This window comes from Geotrypetes seraphini, chromosome 16, assembly GCF_902459505.1.
Source record: "Geotrypetes seraphini chromosome 16, aGeoSer1.1, whole genome shotgun sequence".
In the NCBI taxonomy this organism is placed as follows: Eukaryota; Metazoa; Chordata; class Amphibia; order Gymnophiona; family Dermophiidae; genus Geotrypetes; species Geotrypetes seraphini.
This window is the reverse complement of record NC_047099.1, coordinates 20422785-20440171: the sequence shown is the minus strand read 5'-3', so window position 1 is coordinate 20440171 and position 17387 is coordinate 20422785. Positions and strand designations below refer to the sequence as shown.

The 17387-nt window shown below is 44.3% G+C and overlaps 1 protein-coding gene across 2 annotated transcripts in view; it reads left to right on the top strand.

Annotated features, from left to right (window-relative positions):
• The first annotated feature begins 12532 nt into the window (after positions 1–12532).
• The window catches only part of NAT16 (N-acetyltransferase 16 (putative)), a 58462-nt gene continuing 53607 nt past the window's right edge, over positions 12533–17387 (top strand). The window contains exon 1 of one of the 2 annotated variants that reach the window (XM_033923580.1): positions 12533–12669. The gene's annotated coding sequence lies outside the window, so the exon portion shown is untranslated. The remainder of the gene's footprint in view (positions 12670–17387) is intronic. The other variant, XM_033923581.1, reaches the window with a different exon arrangement.

Sequence of the window (17387 nt, the reverse complement as noted above, 5' to 3'; positions counted from 1 at the left end):
AGGGGAGGGTGTAGAAAGGAATGGATTAGGTCATATGGAAATATATTTTGGAGGAATGATAGAAATATGTATGGAAATATAATTATTGTGAATCTAATTGTAATGAATATCTCTTTGCATTATATTATTGTATATTTATTTGATTCCTTCAATAAAATGTTATAAATTAACCATTATCTCTCTCTCTCTCTGACGCAGATAAAGACCCAAATGGTCCATCCAGTCTGCCCATTAGTTATACTCATTGGAGGGATTATAGTAATATATGTGGAATTACTTGAATTGTATTTTGTTTAATTCATGTATTACAATGTTATAATTAAATTAAAATAATGGGGGGGAGGGGGAAGGAGGGAAGGGAAGGAGGGAAGGGTGGAAGGTAATAGGGGAATGTATTGATAGTTGTAATAGGTAATTTGGAAATTTATTTTGAAGAAATGAAAGACAAGTGATGGAATGTTAATATGGTAAATTTAATATGTAACGATTATTTTATTGTATTATATTATTGTATATTTGTTGGATTTCTTGTCTCTTTTCTTGGATATTTCTGGGCCACCGACTGTAAAGTCCTCCCTAGGTTCCAACTGCTGGAGCTGCCGTCCAAGCGCACTCCAACCTATCCAACCTTCCTATTGTTTGCTGGATACCTACCGTTAAGCCAGGCCAGTAGCATCCTCATGTTTCAAGTTAGTGGAGTTCCCGTTGATGCCCTCCCCAGCCCATCCTACACAGAATCAACATATATGGGACACAGACCGTGCAAGTCTGTCCAGCACCGGCCTTATTTCTTTCATTTTTACCATTCGCTCTCTAATTAGAGATCCTTGTGTTCATCCCACGCTTTTCTGAATTCCATCACCATTTTCCTCTCCACCACTTCTCTCGGGAGGGCATTCCAGGCATCCACCACCCTCTCTGTAAAGAAGAATCCCCTAACATTACCCCCAAAGTCTTTCTCCCTGCAACCTCAGTTTTATAGCAGTGCCCATCCTCCAGGAAATGCCACCCTGCCAACTGGGGGCATGTGTGGAAAGCTGGCACTGCCGGATCCTGGAGGGGATGTGTGGCGGGACTCTATAACGTCCATCGAAGTAAAGGCTTGTGTACGTGAGGGTAGGAATTGAATGATGTATATCTCCAGGACACAGAGCAGCTGAAATTCCTAAATATAGAGGCACTGAAGAGAAGGAAGGATAGTTGGGATTCAGTCCACAGCTGGTCCTCCCAGTGTAGGGTTACCATAGAAAAAGGAGGATGGATCGAGACATCCAGGTTTTACATCCCCCATATGGCTCCAGAAAAAGGAGGACGGTTTGCGACATCCGGGTTTTACTTCCACCATATGGCTCCAGAAAAAGGAGGACGGATTGCGACATCCGGGTTATACTTCCATTGTGGAAGTAAAACTTAGATGTCTCAGTCCTTCCTCCTTTTTCTGGAGCCTTATGGTAACCCTATACCCAGTGCCTCTGAGTGACTTTCTCAGCACCCCGGCTGTTAGCCACACCTAGACTGCAATACAATCTCCCCTTGAGACTACAGCTTGCCCACCTGCCACTGCCCTATCACTACAAAAGAAGTGAAACCAAATATTTCGCCCTGCACATGGATTCCTCTTACTTCAGCAGGTGTTGGTATTTCTCCTGCGATACCCACTTCTGTCTGACCTTGTATCTCTGAGAGAGTCTGTCTGCATGAGGATCTCTTGTGCCCCTTCTACATGCATGTAATGTATGTTGATTATTTACTCTTGTATTGCATTTATAATCTGCCTACAAGTAAACACCCATAAATAAAAGCAATGGACCATTGGTCTGACCCAGCAGCGGCAATTCTTATGTTCTTATGGACAAACAGCAATAACATAAGAATCGCCTTACTGGGTCAGACCAATGGTCCATCTAGACCAGTAGTCCGTCCTCACGGTGGCCAATCCAAATCCCAAAGAGTAGCAATATCTCATGCTACATCAAAGTGGTTTGCATTTTACACAGGTGCTTATTTTGTACTTGAGCCAATAGAGGATTAAAGGGCAAATTCTATATGAAAGCACCCAAAAGTTAGGCGCCGAATTAGGCACCATTCAACGTGATTCAAGCAAAACCGGGCGCTGTTTAGTGAATCCACCGTGCTTCTATTTTTTCTGTAACTGCTCCAATGACTTGGAATTCTCTTCCTTTATATCTAAGACTCGAACAAGATTTGCAGAAATTCAAGAGTAGTTTAAAGTGTCTTCTTTTTAAAGAAGCCTTTAACTGAAAATACAATGTCCAACCAAGATTTTTAATAGCTCTCTTATTCGACCCCATCTCCGCCAGCAATCCTCTTCTTCCTACCCTCCTTATGTACTTCCCTTTTATGTACTTTTTCTTTAAAATTGTATTTCCTCCCCTCTTTCCTATTGTTTCCCGTGGTTTTAAAAAGCAAATACCCAAGTAGGTCTGGTAACGAATTAGGTATATGTGATTTCTCTAAAATCATATTTTTACCTTTTGTACAACGCTTTGTAATTTGGTAAAGCGTTCAATCAAATAATATGAATACACTTGATAAACTTGATAATCGCCCTGAGCGCCACGTATTTTGGAGGTGCCCAATAAATAGGCCAGCTCTAGGCACGACTAAAAGTTAGGCGAGTCTGTATCAAGGCGCCTAACACAAAGCCACGCCCACGCCTACCATGCACAGCGCCTATTTTTTTGAAGGCCGCCTACATTTTTAGAGGCGCCTTGTTACAGAATCGTTCTTTCTTGAAAGGCGCCTGTGTTCAATCGTTGCTGATTAAAAAGCCTAATTAAGCTTGTTCTTCATTTAGATAGGCGCCTGCCTAGCTGGGCGCCTCCAAAATAGGTGCCTAACATTAGGCGCCAGTTACAGAATTTGGGCTTAAGTGACTTGGCCAGGGTCACAAGGTGCAGCAACTGGGATTCATTCCCACAACCTCAGGGTGCTGAGGCAGAAGCTCTACCCGCTAGGCAGCTGAATTTTCCGTGACAATTAGCCACAAAGACCTAATACTTTCAGGATTTTCCGGGCTAAGGTGGGCCGATGAATATATGAATTCCTGAACTCTTGAAAGATAGCTATGTAGCTAACTCTACCCCCTAAAATATACTTCTCTGTCTGCATGTTATATTGTTCTCTACTTTGGTTTCTCTACCTACGTTTTTGAAATCTGAAATTGACGTGTACAGAGTGGGCCAAAAGTATATATTATTTCTTTTTTTTTAAACTTTATAACATTTCATTGGACGAATCCAATAAATATACAATAAAATAATCATTACATTTATATTCACAATATTAACTTCAAACATATGTCTATCATTCCTTCATAATAAATTTCCATATTACCCACCACATACCTCTATTCCCTCCCCCACTGCTCCCCTCCTCCTCCCTTCCCTACCCCCCTTTATTATGTGTAAACCAAACCCCCCCCCCCAAACCAAATGGAAGCTGACAAAAATAAAGAATAATAAAAATAAAGAACTGGAAGTTTAAGTAAATAATCAGCTTCAATGTAAATCTTTTTATGTTCAAACATTTTTTATTGAAGGAACAAAAATATATTAAAGATATTCCTTACAAATAAATTCACATATTTATAAATTCCATTCCATATAATACATATTATCAAATAATATTATCAATCCTCCAATCATTTTATATTATAAACCATAATCCCTCATTATCACCCCCTCCCTCCAACCCCTTCCCCCTCCCTCCAACCCGTTTCCTTTTTCTCCCCCCTCCATCCCCTTCTCCCCTACCCCCTCACTCCAACCCATTTCCTTCCCCCCTCCATCCCATTTTCCTCCCCCTCCCCAGATAAAAGGTGAAAAAAAAACAGGTGTCAAAATTAACATTTGTGTGTTTTTTGTATTAGTTACTTTGTTTTGTTGTTACTTGGTTATCATACAGTAGTGTATCATACCTATTCAATACCTGTAAAATAAAAATAAATAATGAATACTGTATACCTACTTTTGGCCCACCTGTGTAATATTTATATCCCGCAGAACTAAGAAGGAAACCCATTTCCACTTGTTCCTATCTTTCATTATAGGCATACGCCTGAACAAACAACTGTGGGTCAATATTCAAAATAATTAACCTGGCTGCTGACTGGTTAAATCGCTTGATCAGGACTAACCGCTAATATTCAGTGGCATTTAGCCGGCTAAGTGCCAGTGAATATCATAGTTAGCACTGAATGCAAAGCAATGGCATGCAGTGAGGGCATTCAGGGGATTCAGTGAAATCCCCAGTTCTACAGCCTTGCTTTTTTAATTTTTTTTAATTTTTCGATTGATGCTGTTTGATTTGTTGAGTAGGCAGTCTGCTCAACCAGTCAAACTTCATCAAATAAAAAGTAACCCCCACCCCAACAAAAAAAAGAGCAAAGCTCTTAGGCTGAGGATTCTCTGAACCTCCCTGAAAGCCCTGACAGTACTGAATTTGATTGGCTGAGCAGCATCTGCCTTTTGCCTGCTGAACCAATAAAATTCAGGGCAATGACCTCAGGGCCTTTAGGGGGTGAGGTGAATCCCCTGAAGGCCCCGACCATACGCCACTGATGCAAAGCCAATTATCTTGGGAGTGTTCAGTAGGTGGAGTCAGCACTTAAGTGAGCAGGGTTAGCATATAAATGGGATACATAAAAGTCTGTCCTAATTTTGGCCCTCTTTTACTATGATACGGTAGAGATTTCTAGTGCGGCCTGGGGCACTAAGTGCTCCGACGCTGCTCTGGTGCTCATAGAATCGGAGCATTTAGCACCCCAGCCATGGTAGAAACCTCTACTGTGGCTTAGTAAAAGAGGGAGTTTATGTGCTAACCCATGGCCACTTAAGCGATGAATATTGATTTTAGCTGCTATGTGTTAGCCAGCTTAAAAAGAACTGGTCCCGGCTTTGAATACCCGAGAATAACTCAGTTGGCGGTGAGAAAAACACTGAGGCCTAGATTCTACAAGTGGTGCCTAACTGCGCCTATCTTTTAGGCGCCAGTCTGCGCAGTTGTCAATCAACTGCTAGGTATTCTTAATAAAATCACTCCTAGTGGCACCACCTAGGCATCCTTAGGTGTTGTGTAGGTGTCATGGAGGTAGGTGCTGGTTTTACAGCGCTGCGTACGCCTTTCAGCGCTATAGAAATGATAAATAGTAGTAGCAGTACATAAGAACATAAGAATAGCCGCTGCTGGGTCAGACCAGTGGTCCATCGTGCCCAGCAGCCCGCTCACGCGGCAGCCCTTAGGTCAAAGCCCAGTGCTCTGAGTCTAGCCTCACCTGCATACGTTCTGGTTTAGCAGGAACTTGTCTAATTTTGTCTTGAATCCCTGGAGGGTGTTTTCCCCTATAACAGCCTCCGGAAGAGCATTCCAGTTTTCTACCACTCTCTGGGTGAAGAAGAACTTTACTTTTGTACGGAATCTATCCCCTTTCAACTTTAGAGAGTGCCCTCTCGTTCTCCCTACCTTGGAGAGGGTGAACAACCTGTCTTTATCTACTAAGTTGATTCCCTTCATTATCTTGAATGTTTCGATTAGTAGCCTAATTTACCGGCACCTGTCTCGGACACCTATGTTTACCACACCTATTCTCTGCCTCTAAACACACCTACTTCTCAGGTAGGTATCATTAGGCATCAGAAAGTGCCTCAACGTAGCCTCTGCTAGGTGCTGTGCAGAATTCCGCGCGCGATTAATTGATTTTTAATTTTTAAAAAAATTAAAGATCAATGGCATGGTAAATGATCAATTAAGCTTGTTAATTCAATTTGGGCTGTGCGTGGAATTTAGGGCCAGATTCACTAAGCAAACTGATTGTTTACCGATTGGTTTGCGACCCCTTTGCGACCTTTGGGAGGGGCCTGAAGCGTCTCAGCCAATCAGGGACTTCCTTAGTGAGTACCTAAGAAAGTCCTGGATTGGCCAATTGTTAGGCATCGCTGGGCATCAGCAATTAGGGTGCCTTGAGGTGCTTGACCTTGGCACATATAATAGAATCTGGCCCTCACAGTCTGACTATATTTATCGCTGTGTTTTTAGGTTTTGCCTAAACTCATATAGATAACAGCATGCAAACTTATTCCATAGAAGTGACATGACAAGGTACTGACCGAAGAATCAACATAATGCCCTTTTGCCAAGAAGGGCTGTACCAACTGTTGAGTTCCTCTTGATCTCAGTGAACGGATTTAAATGGTTGGGAGCAACAACATTCAATGTCTTAAAAAAAATTAACACTTAGTCAACAAAAAGACAAAATATTACACTAATATGTCATCAAGAGATAAACAGCCCCAAAAGGAGAGCAGGTATATAATCTTTCTTGTAAATTTAAAAAATTCATCCTTACAACGGCTTCATAATCAAAGCAGTTGGGATCAGAAAGAAGCAGTTTGATCTCGAGCATCAATCTGAAGCTAACTTCCTGTTTTTTTGATGTTTTATATTGGACTGCATGTATATATAATTGGCGGAGGTGGTAGAACAATGATTGGCAAAGCAAACCAGCATATGCTGCTCTGTTGTGAGTTGGGAAAAGGGAGTCTGAGGTCTTTCCAGTAGGTGTGAGATATATTCAATCAGCATATATTTTGAATTTCTTGAATATTTTTTGAATATGATTATGAAGCTGTTGTAAGGATGAATTTTTGGAAATTTACAAGAAAGATTACGTACCTGCTCCACTTTTTTGGGTGTTTATCTTTACAAAATTAACATCAGTATTTTATGTTGCACTCGAAAAAGTCCAGGAAGCCAATGCAGAGCCTTCATCGAAGCAGAAACATAGAAACATGATGGCAGATAAAGGCCAAATGGCCCATCCAGTCTGCCCATCTGCAGTAACCATTATCTCTTTCTCTCTCTGAGAGATCCCATGTGCCTACTCCATAACCTCTTCTTCCAGGAGACTGGGAATTATCTGGTATGAAGCCTCTTTCAAATATTTATTCTTTTGTAATTTGTATTTATTGTTTAATTTATAACTTTTTATTGAAGGAATCAAATTGCGTGTTCCGTGCGCTGTAGGTCTGTGGCCGAAGGAGTGCGCATGCGCGCGAATACGTCACCACCCGATCGCCTCCACAAGCTGGACCGCAGCCAGACGACGATCTCCGTTCCTCCTGCACCATGGCACAACAGGCATGTCCCTGCCTCTCCCGCCGCCGGCCTCGGGTTCCTGGGGGCTGGCGGTGCGAGCCGCCCGGCCGGTGATGAGGCCCCGCCTCCCCGCTACACAGTGCCGCCAGACCCGACAAAACGGCCCTACACTCACAGACCCGCGAGCAGGGTTGCCATGGAAACCCAGCCGGAATAACATGCAGTCGCGCAAGGGTCAGTGAGAGGGGATCAGGAGCTAAAGAGAGATTGAAAAAAACAAACAAACAACAGTGCACAAGTAGAGAGAGACACACAGACAGTCACAGAAGGACAGGGGGCTAAAGACACAGATTGAAAAAATAACAAAACACAGAGGACAAGGAGAGAGAGAGACACAGACACTCACAGAAGGACAGGGGGCTAAAGAGACAGATTGAAAAAATAACAAAACACAGAGGACAAGGAGAGAGAGACACACAGACACTCACAGAAGGACAGGGGGCTAAAGAGACAGATTGAAAAAATAACAAAACACAGAGGACAAGGAGAGAGAGACACACAGACACTCACAGAAGGACAGGGGGCTAAAGAGACAGATTGAAAAAATAACAAAACACAGAGGACAAGGAGAGAGAGAGACACAGGGAAAAAAATGACAAACAGACATACAGCAGCCAAGGAGACAGACAGAGAGACAGTGGGCAAGGAGACAGCAAAAAAAATAAAAAATAATACAAACAGCCAATGAGACAAACAGAAAAAAATACAAAATACAATGCCCAAGGATAAATTCAGGAAAATAAACCATACAGACATACAGTGGCCAAGGAGTTAGACTGCAAAAAACACATACAGCAGCCAATGAGACAGACAGACTGACAGCGACCAAGTAGACAATCAGCAAAAAAACACAAACAAACACAGAAAGCAAAAAAAGAGAAACATACAGCGACCAAGGAGACAGGCATGCAACAAATAGGAAAAATATAAAAACTTTTAATAAATCAACCATACGTGAAGAAGGAATTAAAAAAAAAAAAGGAAGAGACACCTACAGGGAAACACAGGATTAAGAGCATACAGAGAAAACAGAAGTTTGCAGGAATCAGGAACATATAGAGAAAGGAGAGCAGAGACCCCTGCAAGAAGAGAAAAATAGCAAAGAGACTGGGGATGAGAAAGAGAGCAGAGATGCTTGCAGGGAGAAAAAGCTAAGCAGTAATGTTACAGCTCGAGAGTGGAGACTGAGGAAGAAAGCAGAGACAGCGCTACACAGGGAAATGGAGGGAGGAAAGAGACAGAAAGAAAAATACAGACATAAATTCTAGCACCCGTTAATGTAACGGGCTTAACGACTAGTACAATAATATAATACAATAAGATATTCATTACCATTATATTCACAATACTAATTTTTCATACATATTTCTATCATTCCTCCAACATATATTTCCATATTACCTATTTCATACCTCTATACATTCCCCCTATTCCCATCCCCCTTCCCCATCTCCCTTTTCCCCTTCCCTACCCCCTCATTGTTTTTAATTCAGTTATAATATTGCAATTAATGAATTAAGCAAATATATAATTCAAATATTTCCATACATATTACTATCATCCCTCCCATTCCCTGCCCTCCCCCAGAATGAAAGATAACACAAATTACCAGATATTGAAATGCAATGAATGTTGCCAAAGCTTCAATATAAAACATTAAGAATCATACTTCTGTGCTCTAGAGGAAAGATTTTGAATATATGGGTACCAAATTTTCAAAAAGAGATGAGTTCGTCTAGGAAATGTAAGAACCTCCCAAACCTCAAATACAATTAAACGATGGAGTTAGTTCCTCCAATGCAAAAACTAGGAGGATCTTTCTGTAACCAATATTGCAAAATGCATTTATGACCATACATGCCTTTTGAAATAATATGCTTCTTCCTTGTTCAAAAAATACTGCTTTTTATAATTGTCTATCCTATTGGTGTGTTTTTTAGACATGGACTTCTGATGAAGGCATGAAAGCCGAAACACAGCTTGTGTTGAGTCCTATATATGAATTATATTAATAAAGAGCTTTCAAGTATTGATTACTTCGTCACTCTCCATTGCACCTATTGCTTTGGCTCCAACTTGTTTGGACTCCATGTTGGTTTTTGGTGGGCTTCCCATATCTTCTTTGCTTGTTAGAGGGAATAATACAACCACAACAGCCTACATATTCCAAAATAAGATAAACAATACAGACAGAGAACTTTACTGTGGACAAGTTCATTGTGCACATGCCTGTGTATGGACCTGTGACTGTGTACAGTGTGTGCATGTTTGTATGTCTGTATGCAAGTACAGTGTGTGCATGCCTTCTTATGTGCATATAGAGATGAGGTAAAAAAAAAAAAAAGGAACCCCCCTAGAGCAGGGGTGCCCACACATTTTTGGCTTGCAAGCTACTTTTAAAATGATCAAGTCAAAATAATCTACCAACAATAAAATTTTAAAAAACACAAAGCACACGGTACGTAGAGAAAATGTTAATTATCATTTATATTCAGGGGGTTTTCATAGAGGTCAAGGCAGATGACCTTAAAATATGCAATGTCACCTCAGTAACAACTATACAAAAATAGACAAATATGCCCCCTCCCTTTTTACTAAACTGCGATAGCTGCTCTCGACGCTCATAGGCTCCCTGTGCTATAATCCGCTACTGTGGTTTAGTAAAAGGGGGCAAAATATAGACAACAGATATAAATTCTTAAAATGGACACATTTTGATCACTAAATTGAAAATAAAATCATTTTTCCTACCTTTGTTGTCTGGTGATTTCATGAGTCTTTGGTTGCATTTCCTTCTTCTGACTGTGCATCCAATATTTCTTCCCTTCTTTCTGCCTCCTGCATGCTTCCTCTCCTCCAGACCTCTTTCCATTCCCCAACCAACATCTCTGTCCTTCCATGAGTTCAACTTTTTCTTTCTCTCTCTCTCTCCCTGCCCCCTTTCTTTCTTTCTGTCTCCCTGCCCCTCTTTCTTTCTTTCTGTCTCTCTGCCCCCCTTTCTTTCTTTCTGTCTCCCTGTCTGTCTTTCTGTGTCCCTGTTCTGGTTCCCTGTCTTTCTGTCTCCCCTTTCTTTCTCCCCAAGCCACTGCCAGGCTCCCAAGCCGCCATTGCCACCGAGTTCTCCTTGTTCCCCGATGCTGGAACAGGCCAGCAGCTACTGCAGAAGCGCTGGGCCCACCAGCCTTCCTCCCGATGTCAATTCTGACGTTGGAGAGGAAGTTCCGGGCCAGCCAGGCAGTGATTGGCTGGCCCAGAACTTCATCTCGACGTCAGAATTGACATCAGATGGTGGGGAGGGGAGGGAAAGGCTGGTGTTCCTGGCGCTTCTGCAGTCACTGCTGGCCTGTTACAGCGTCGGGGGAGCAGGGAGAATGCAAAGACAACGCGAGTCTATCGCGGCACCCGGGATGGGCTCCTCGATCAACTTGCGTTGCCTTTGCGAGTGACCTTTTGGGCACCCCTGCCCTAGAGTTTGTTGCTGTTTTCTCAGCAATTGCTATGAATTATTTGGTGCATTTATTTAGTCAGTCATCATACTTATGTATTAATATTAAACAACATTTAATTATCTTAAACTATGTTGACATTACTGACATTTTAACATTTCTACCTAGCGATTTTTGCATATTAAAAATGTTGAGCTAGAACACAATAAGATAATGTCAATCAAAAGACACAATTAACAATGGCCCAGATTCACTAAATATAGCGACTCAACCGATACTGGCCGATTCTCTGGCTGATTTGCAAACAGCGATTGATTCACTATCAAGTGAATTGGGGCATACAAACTCTCCAACTCAAACGCTCAGATGTTCTGCGCGACTTAAACGCATTAAAAAAAAGCCCTCCCCCCCGCGCTAGCACCCCCGGTCCACTGTCCACCCAGAACTTCAAAAAATGGCAAGAGGGATGCCCACTACCTCTTGCCACCTTACACTCCCCCCACCGTGCTGAAAAATATGGCAGGAGGGATGCTCCCTCCCTCCTGCCGGCGCCCTCACCCCCCCCGCCAACATCCCCAACTGGAGGAATGCCCAATCCCTCCTGCAGGTACCCACCTCCCACTAATACCCCCCCAAAAAAAACTCACCCGGATCCTTCTTTGTACTTTTTATTGGAAGGCCAGCCAGAGGGATGCTCACACTTTCAAATGGTGGGCCTCTCCCTTCCCGTTGCATCTTGGGATGCACCGGGGAGGAATCTAAGGGCAGACTGGGCGCCGGTTACAGAATCCGGGCCTTTGGGTTTAACTGCAGATTAGTGACAATTAGAGACAATGAATTCCAATTCTGGTGAATAATGCCAATTCGTAGCCAGTTGGCTAATTCACGTACATGCATAACTGGCACTCATCTATCACCTATGTGTGCAATCCAGTAATGGCGCCCAGCACTTGCCATCAAAAATATCAGCCCTTCTATAAAGGGCCCATGCCCTTCTATGCAACAGACAGACACATGCTGAAACCTAGTGTGAATGCAAACACCCAAGTTAAGCGCACTGAGGCAGTGGTGTAACGAGGGTCGAAGGCGGCGGGGGTGGTGCGCCTCCTCCCGCTACTTCCCTGCCCCTACTCCATACTCGCGCCCTCTCTTCCCCATGCCTCTTTAGATCTTCACCGACGTGAGCAGCTTCTCCGACCTGCTGCTCCCGCCGGCGTTGGCGTACCCCGCGACGTCACTTCCTGGCCCCGCGACCTAGACGTGTTTTCAGAGGGGAGCCAGGCCTGAGAAGTTGCTCACGCTGGTGAGGTATGGGGAATGGGGGGGGAAGGGAGGCCACAAGCGTGGCACGGAGGGTGGAGGGGTGCCAGCACCCCCACCAAAATGGCACTTGGGACGGTCCGCTCCCCAGCCTCCCCCCCCCTTGCTGCGCCACTGCAATATGCTACAGGATAATTATGTGTGCAACCTTTTGGAATGCCCCTGACGTGCACACGGCCACACCCCTTTTGAGTTAAGCAGTAGTGCAATTAGACGCCAGGAGCATATAAATGAATGCCAACTAACATCAGAAACCAGTTGATAGTTAAGGGCCCGTAACTCAGTTAATGACATATCATGAGCGCGCGCACACATTGGGGGTCAGAAATCTGGGTGCAATGCATAGAATCTGAGTGTGAGCACAGAAATGCGCGTGCAAAACTTATAGAACGTGCATGAATTTGTGTGTGTCTTTGCAAGCTCACTGTGCACACGCCTCTGTGTGTGCCGGACTCTGGCCTTTTTTTTTTTTCTCCTGTTGGAGAAGGCAGAGAGCGGCACGGAGGTTCTCTGGGAGCACCCCTGCAAGCCCAGGGCTGCGTGGGGGGGGGGGGGGGGGGTGGAAATTAGCTGAGGCTCGTGTGGGGAGGAATGGGCTGCCCAGTGTGGGCTGTGCTTGGATAGGAGGAGCCAGGGCTGCCGGTGGGTTTATATTGAGCTGCCGGAGCAAGAAATGAGCTATACCAGAAGCCGCAGCAGCTCTGTCCCCCGAAAGTGCCACTCCAAGGTAAGCTAGAGCCAGGGAGCAGGTAACCCTTCCTAGAGGGCAGGGGCTCCTGCACACTGGCATCCTCGTCAAAGCTGCCCCTTGCACGCTGTCTTCTCTTTTCATCCTCTCTACTCCTGTGGGTTTTTAAAAATCTTTCTTATATTTTTGATTCCCCACCGGGTCAGGCCACCGTCACTTTCTTCTGTCTGTGAAGGACACTGAGAGTGGGGGAGGGGGTTTCCTGCTCAGCAGCAGAAATAAAAATCATTGTTACATGAGGGGCAGCTGTCTTTCTGCCAGAGAAACCTGTCTCTCGCATTCCTGGGGGTGGGGATGGTCTCTCTGTTCTTTAAGATGTCTCTCCTTTTTAATGGTTGTCTTTTCTGGGGGGGAGGGGGGGCACTTACCTCCCCAGGGGGTTCTCTGGGTTGTTCCTTTTCTTTCTACTAAAAGGGAGGAGAAAAGGATGTTATGGGTTCGGAGGAAGGGGACGAGTAGACACATCTCAGAGTCAATCACCTCCGAAAGAACCGGTGACCAAGGACTCCCAAAGTCTAGGGCAACGAACGCCAAAGGCAGTGGAACCCCCTCTCCCTCTCTTTTCCGCTGCCAGCCTATTTTCCTTGTTTCTCCCCTTCCTCTCCTCTGCATCCCTCTTTCCCCTTCTCTTCATCTTCCTCTGGCCATTTTCCCTTTTCCCTCTCCTCTCTCTGTCCTTCTCTTACGTCCTCTCTCTTTTTTTTTTTTTCTCTCCCCATCGGATTCCCTCTTCCTCTCTCCCTTCGCCTCCCCCTTCCGTTCTGTGCGTTGTATCTAGGTCTTTGTGTTAAGGCACTGTGTGCCTCGAAAGCACCACCTCTCTCTCCTCACTGAAATGGAATCAGGAAAGCGATCGAAAGGGTCTGTCTTCTAAACAGGAGTGAAGCGATGGGTTAAGAACAGGGGAACCAGCGTTCAAATTCTACCCCTTCTCTGTGTGTCCTTGGGTCAGTCACTTAACCTTCCCATTGCCTAAGATAAAAATTTAGACTGTAATCCCTCTGGGGACAGGGAAATACCTATTGTACCTGGATGTAACATGCTGAGCTACCAATGAACAGAGAGCTAAAAATAAGCTGGATTCTGAATGTTACTTTGGTGGCAAGAAAGGAAATTCTTACCCCCTAACTCCTCCTATTTAGCCCCCTCCCTACTGCTTATATTTTTTCCCCTCTGGAGGGCATTAGCCAGGGATGGGGGAAGGTATCCGGGCTACCATGGCATCAGGAGATTGCATGTGAACACGAGCAGGGAGATCTGAACCATCCCTGGGGAGTGGAGTAGAGATCCATCACCTGAGAGCCTACTGTGTACATCTCTCCCATCAAACCTCAGGTACAGAGGGGACAAGGCCCCGTATGCATAGGCAGATGGGTGGGAGGTGGCGGAGGAAGCGGCTTTGACAGCTGAAGTGACAGCGCTGACTGATGCAAATCTGTGCCCAAGTACAACGCTCTATCCCTCCCGCTCTCTTTCATCTCCCCCTCCCCTCTCTGCCATCTTTTGGCTTTCTGTGTCTCTCTCCCTTCTCCTTGATTTCTTTCTTTCTCTCCACCTCCATTCTCCCTCTCCCCCCCTTCCCATTTCTCTCTCTTTTTTTTTCTCCCCGCACACATGCAGCCCTCCTCCCAGGGCTTGCTATATTTAGAGCCCGGGCTCTGTTTTTTTCTGCCTCATCTCTCTCCTGACTTACAAGCTGTGGCCTCTTTTGTGTAGCTGCTTTCCACAGCAGCTTGCGATAAAAAAGCCTCACTGAGCCTGTGAATCCAGCTCTGCCCTCGACCATGCTGGCATCTGGCCAGGTCAGATTGGTGTGTGGGGAATGGGCATCAGTTAGGGGATGTGTAGTCCGATTTTCTCTTCTCATCTCCGGAGCCTTTTGCTTTTGTTTCTGAGGCTTTGAAGGGGGTTGGGGAGGTGAAGTGACGCTGCACAGATCCCCCTCTGAGATATACCCCCGCCCCCCACCCCCTCCTTTGCTGTATCCAGACACTGCCTGGAGAGGTGATTTCAGGGGCCGGTTCTGAGTCATTTCCGGAAGTCCACAATTCAAGTTTCTGTGATTGCCAGGCATGTGAACAAAAGGGTGCTTTGGCCACCCAGGCGATGGGTTTGTTGCCTGTGCCCAGGGTGGCAGCTGAGCCATCACCTCCTGGCTCCAGCAGCATAAGGCTTGCTTTGTTCTGCTGGCCTTAACATGGACATTCACAGTCAGTGAGGGATGGTGACTGTTTCCAATGCCAACAGCCTGCACAGGGCTCCACACTCCTTTCATCCTGGGTTATCCACCTCACTACATGAAGGGTCCTGAGAGGGGGTAGGGAGAATAAAGCCCAGCTGTCAGTGGTCTACAGGGGCCAGACTTCAGCTCTACACAGTCGTAAGGTGCTTAAACGTCTGGTTGAATGGCTAATCCCATCTTCCAAGATGCAAAAGATTCTGAATGTCTCACTATATTTTTCAATTTTCATACATTTTTTGATCATTTTATAACCACTTTATCAGGGATAAGGGCGCTCAAATAGACTTCTTTAACCCTACAGAAACAACGGGTTAACGTTATATCATCACTGCTCTCAAATAAACCCCCAGATAAATAAGGAGGGGCATTCATTTGAAACAACACGGGAATTATCCCAACACAGGAATTATCCCATTTGAAACAACACGGGAATTATCCCATGACATAACCCATGTTGTTTTGTGTCAATGGCAAATGAAAATGAGCAGACAGAAGCTTAAAATTTTGGCCCTGAGTCTATAAACAGTGCCTGGTTAGGGTCCTTATTTGGCGTGCCTAACTTAATTTTTTGATCAGGCTTAATTGGCGCTGATAATTGAGAAGTGCCATCAAAAAGGAATTAAAAATAATTATCTGATAGGCACACCACTTTGAGGTTGGTGTCTACTCTGAGCCACTTACCAGAAATTAGGTGTGGTTAGGAGTGGATTTTGGGCCTGGTTTGACTTATGTGGAAGGTGACAGAGGGTAGTGATCAATGGAGATCGCTCTGAGGAAAGGGATGTTACCAGTGGTGTGCCTAGGAGCCCTTGATGAATTAATCCTGTCCTGGGTAAGATTTGCCTCTTTGCGGATGATACCAAAATCCACAATAGAGTGGACATCCAGGATGGTGGGAATAACATGAAGAAAGGTCTGAAATTTGGCAGCTAAAATTTAATGCTAAGAAATGCAAAGTCATGCATTTGGGCTGCAAAAACCCAAGGGAATGGTATAGTTTAGGGGGTGAAGAACTTATGCGCACGATGGAAGAGCGGGACTTGGGTGTGATTGTATGTGATGATCTTAAGGTGGCCAAACAGGTTGAAAAGGTGACGGCGAAAGCTAGAAGGATGCTAGGGTGCACAGGGAGAGGTATGGCTAGTAGGAAAAAGGAGGTATTGATGCTCCTGTATAAGACTCTGGTGAGACCTCATTTTGAATATTGTGTACAATTCTGGAGGCCACACCTTCAAAAAGATATAAAAAGGATGGAATCGGTCCAGAGGAAGGCTACTAAAATGGTGCGTGGTCTTTGTCATAATGTGTATGGGGACAGACTTAAAGATCTCAATCTGTATACTTTGGAGGAAAGGGGGGAGAGGGGATAAATGATAGAGATGTTTAAATACCTACGTGGCGTAAATGCACAAGAGTCGAGTCTCTTTCATTTGAAAGGAAGCTCTGGAATGAGAGAGCATAGGATGAAGTTAAGTGGTGATAGGCTCAGGAGTAATCTAAGGAAATACTTTTTTACAGAAAGGGTGGTAGATGCGTGGAACAATCTCCCGGAAGAGGTGGAGGAGACAGAGACTGTCTGAATTCAAGAAAGCGTGAGATAGGTACATGGGATCTCTTAGAAAGAGGAAGAGTTAATGATTACTGCAGATGGACAGACTGGATGGGCCATTGGGCCTTTAGTTGCCATCATGTTTCTATATGCACTTATTTTGGCCAAGAAAACCATGGTTTAAATGGGAGCGCATCTAAGGTTTCAACGCCAAAGGTGATTCGATAAACAGCGCCTAGCAGATGAGTGACAATTGTGCTCAACAGCACTTACAAGTTAGGCACTCATTATAGAATCAGGGCCTTGGGGGGTGAGGGGAGAGTGTTCATGGAAAGGCCATGGAGTATTGCCGCTCTCATGACAGAATGAAAAAACTTGAACATTCCCAAACATAACAAGGGATACGACAGAAGACGAAACTTTGCTGACTGTACACCCCTGGTATTTTCATTTATTATCCCCATAAAAAATAACTTTACATCTCTTCTTCCTGCACTCATTATAAAAAAAAAAAGTTAGAGTAAATAGTGATAGTTCACTATTATAAAAAAAAGTTAGAGTAAAAAGTGATAGTTCACTTTTAAAGGTAATATATAAAAATGAAACAAAACATAAATATAAGATGAAACTTTTTTATTAGACTAACAATGAGTTTTTGGATTAGCATTCAAAGGCTTTCTTCAGATCAGAAAAAAAATTAATCAAAAATGAATTGTCTGTCCAAAAAAGGCAGAGAAATTGCATTGGTCGTGCCCCAATGAGATTGCGGGACACATTAACCCTCCCCCCACCCCCACCCCTTTTATTAAACAAGTTCTCAGTCTCAATGAAAAGGCCAGGAAGGGACCATCCTTTGATCATGCCTCAGTTTCAAAGTTTGATCTTAGCCATTCCCCCCCACCCCAC